The 3875-nt window shown below is 37.5% G+C and overlaps 1 pseudogene; it reads right to left on the reverse strand.

Moving 5' to 3' along the window:
• Positions 1 to 941: 941 nt before the first annotated feature.
• On the reverse strand, positions 942 to 1252 carry LOC118015399 (annotated as a pseudogene).
• Positions 1253 to 3875: the final 2623 nt, after the last annotated feature.

Below are 3875 nucleotides of genomic sequence, written 5' to 3' on the forward strand. Positions count from 1 at the left end.
TTTATCTCACTTAGCATGATGTGCTCAAAGTCCATCCATGTTGTTGCAAATGGAAGGATAGATTCCTTTTCCTGGCTGAGTAATATTCCATTGTACATATGTACCACATCTTTTTTTAATGTGTTTTGAGAAATTCTTTAATAATTGAGTTTTTATTGGTTGTTCTGAGGATCAGCACAGACATTTCAATTTGTACACAATGCTTAACATATGTACTGAAAATCTAGAAAATCATGTAGTTGTGATTCTTTTCTAAAAGTTATTGCAGTGACCTTCCAGCTTAAAATTTGGAGGCAAATTTTCCTAAACAGTATATCAAGTACCAATATCTTTAAATGTTGATATGCTATTACGTTGCTAAGTCTCATTAATTCACAATTTAATATCATATACATTACATACTCCAATTTTCAATCTTGCACAGCACATTAACAAAGTTAGTAGGAAAACTGGACTACCACAACCAAGATGTTGTGCACAAGATTCTGACAGAGAGAGCCAAGATCAAGGATGGTTTTCTTTAGGAAACAATTCTACCAAAACAACACAGGAATAGAAGCAATTTAAAACGTTCAAGACATATTAAATGCATGACTGACTCTAAATTGCCACTTAGTATGCTTTGTATTATAGGATATAGAAACTACCACATCAATGGAATGTTAAGCTGACACCCAAGACAACCAAAGCCTCCCATAATCAATATCCCACTATTATCTGGTTGTACCAAAAAATAAACCAGCAAATGATTTCACCTCTTAAAAACAAAACAAAACAAAACATTTACACTTAAAAATGGGATGAGGTGGGATTCCCTCTTTCTTAAGAATGCTTCTAAAGCTACTAAAAAACTTGTATTTATAAAATAGTTGATAAAAAATGTTCCTCTGGATTGTACAAGAAAGGAGACAGGGACCCCTGCTAAGACATGGTACATGATATTAACTAGACTTGGCTGCTTTCTCTCCTGATTCATCAGAGGCTGGAATCTCCTCGTTTTAGTTTCTCAGTTTTCTGCAGGTAAGTCTTTTGTTTCTTGGTTAGTCACTTCAGCCCGTTTTCCCTTTGCTCCCCTTTTCCCCTTTTGTTTACACTTTTTTTTTTTTCTGAGGCTTTATCCTTTCCCGTGGCCTTTTTTGGCTTCATTTCCACTTTTGCAGTAGCAGGTTTGGCTGCCAACTTTACTGATTGATCTCTTCTTGGGCTCCTCCTTCACTGCCCTCTTGGCAGAGCTGACCTTCCTCTTGGGCATGGTGATAGTGGGATGGCAGGGGGGGAGAGCCTTCAAGAAGCTGGGCTGCCTGGCGCCTCCCACTCCTCCCACTCCCCCACCACCCAAGCTGCTGCCTGCACCACATCTTTTTATCCGTTCATCCATGGGTGGGCCTATGGATTGGTTCCATATCTTGGCTATTGTGAATAATACTGCAATAAACTTGGGAGTGCAGATATCCCATCAGAATCCTGGTTTCATTTCCTTTGGGTATATATCCGGAAGTGGAATTGCTGGACCATATGGTAGATTTATTTTTAATCTTTTTCAGGAACCTGCCACAGTGGGTGGACCAATTTACAGTCTCGTCAACAATATGTAACAGTTTCCTTTTCACCATGTCTTTGTCAGCCCCTGTTGTCTCTTCTTGATGTGAACCATTCTAACAGGTGCGAGGTGATCTCATGACGGTTTTGATTTGCAGTACATATCATTCCTTGTGAAGAGACTCAAAGAGCCTTCCGATTTATGGATTGAGTGGTTGAGTTAGTCTCTATGACTGCCTGTGTTTGTTCTGTATTCCTTACGTTTTTAGTATCAGAGAGAGCATCTCTTGCACTTTTATGGAGGAATATAGTTTTAAAAGAAAGAAAGAAAAAGAAAGAAGAACCTATGACCTATTCACTGCCATAGCCAAACTTGCACACGGGCTGTCTCAGCTAGTCAGAGAAGTCAAAGAAGAAATTGGCCTTTCACATCCAAACTGCCTGTTTCCCATTAGGCTTCTGCCTCTTCATCTCCCTTTTGTTTATGCCTCTGAAATTTCTTCTTGGAAGCTATTGATGTGGTGGTAAGAGCAAAAACTTGCTTTAAGCACTCATCATACAAATTAAATTTTAAGTAAAAGCAATTGGTATTGCTGCTGAGTAAGTTCTTCCTGTAGATTGCTCAGACACTCTGCAAAATTGCCTGCTGACCTGCTCCATGGGCCAGAGATGCCAGTGGCCCCATAGCCCATAGTATCTTTCACAGGTGACATTTGTAATGGAGAGCTCTGTGCAGTTGTGCCGAAAGTCCCCAGCAACTGCAAACAGGCTATTTGGGATGAGATGATATATATTAAATTATATGCTGCACTTTCCATTGAAAAATGAGCATCCTAAAGAAATAAAACACTCCTGAAAACCAAGCTGGAAAAAGATGAGAATTTGAAAGTAGTAAAGTACTTTTATTTTGCTAACTGAGTATGCAAAAATGCATTAAGGTGGCATACACTCATTGCATTTATGAAACGTAAAGTCCATCCTTTTAACTCTCAGGTTATTGCTGTGATATAATATATGGCATCATTTCCATTTTACAGGTGACGAAATTGAGATTAGATTGATTTGTCTGAGTTAAAGCAGCTATTAAAAGATTCACAGGCATATGACAGGCACATATTCAGTCTGAAGCAGATTGCTTTCCTTTTTATCATGTTTTACATTATAAAGAATATTGTCTAGTTCTGAAGAATCTTTTTCATGAATAGTTGCAGGAGAAGAAAGTGAGTAAACATGTGATTTCAAGGGTACAAGAAAGTTTCTAATCTCCCAAAGCATCTATTAAATGGTAATCTATATCTATATTCTATGCAATTAATCTGAGGTAGATACAGAATAACATATATCTTGGACTTGATTGTGAAACTTTGAAACTGAAACTGACTTGATGAGTAACCTAGTTCTACTCTGCCCTTTTACCCATGGGGTGTCTAGGGCCAAGAGAGATGGAAACTTGTAAGAGCTCACTTATAATTTTGGTTTTAGTCTTAGAGATAGAAATCTGGTGTTTTAAATTTCAAGTTCTTGTCTTTGTTCTATACCATTTTGCTTTCCTTATCACTAATTTATAAAAATCCAATATTGTGTACTAATATGTTGAGATTTTGGTGAATTCGTTAATGTTATCTAAGATCTTTTTATTCCTGACCTGGGAATCCAGTAACAGTCATTATAAGAGACACAATGAAGTAAAGTTCATCGATATGTGAATGAGTAAAAACAGGTTGGCTAAAATAATTCTTTGATCTAAACTTTACCCAGTATCAGAACTATATTACAGGAAAAAGTTGTCACCTGCATTTTTGCCTGCATTTAAACTTTCAATAATGGAAAAATAAAACAATCAGAGTGGGACATCATTCCATACAATCCATTTCCTTTGAATTTTTACCCCAAATATTTTTAGATTTGATTTTTATTTACTTTTACTCCTCAAGGAGGATTCAGACTAAGTTAACCTTTTTTTAATGCTGTCAGCTTACTTTCTGATGTTTGAAGATGCCTGTTATAGATATGGCAATGAAAAATATAGTCATGCAGGGGCATCTGGGTGGTTCAGTCGGTTAAACGTTTGCCTTCGGTTCAGGTCATGATCCCAGGGTCCTGGGATTGAGCCCTGCATTGGGCTCCCTGCTCAGCGGGGAGCCTCCTTCTCCCTCTCCTCCTCCCCCTTCTTGTGCTCTCTCTCACTCTCTCTGTCAAATAAATAAATAAAATCTTTTTAAAAAAAGAGAGAGAGAAGAAAAATATAGTCATCCAGCATTAGCTCTTTAGAAATCAAATGTATGGCTTAGAAGAGGTGTTCTGTGAATATAGCAACGTAATCATGAATTACTGAC

Source organism: Mirounga leonina, unplaced genomic scaffold (genome assembly GCF_011800145.1).
Source record: "Mirounga leonina isolate KUSES-001 unplaced genomic scaffold, KU_Mleo_1.0 Mir_165, whole genome shotgun sequence".
NCBI lineage: Eukaryota > Metazoa > Chordata > Mammalia > Carnivora > Phocidae > Mirounga > Mirounga leonina.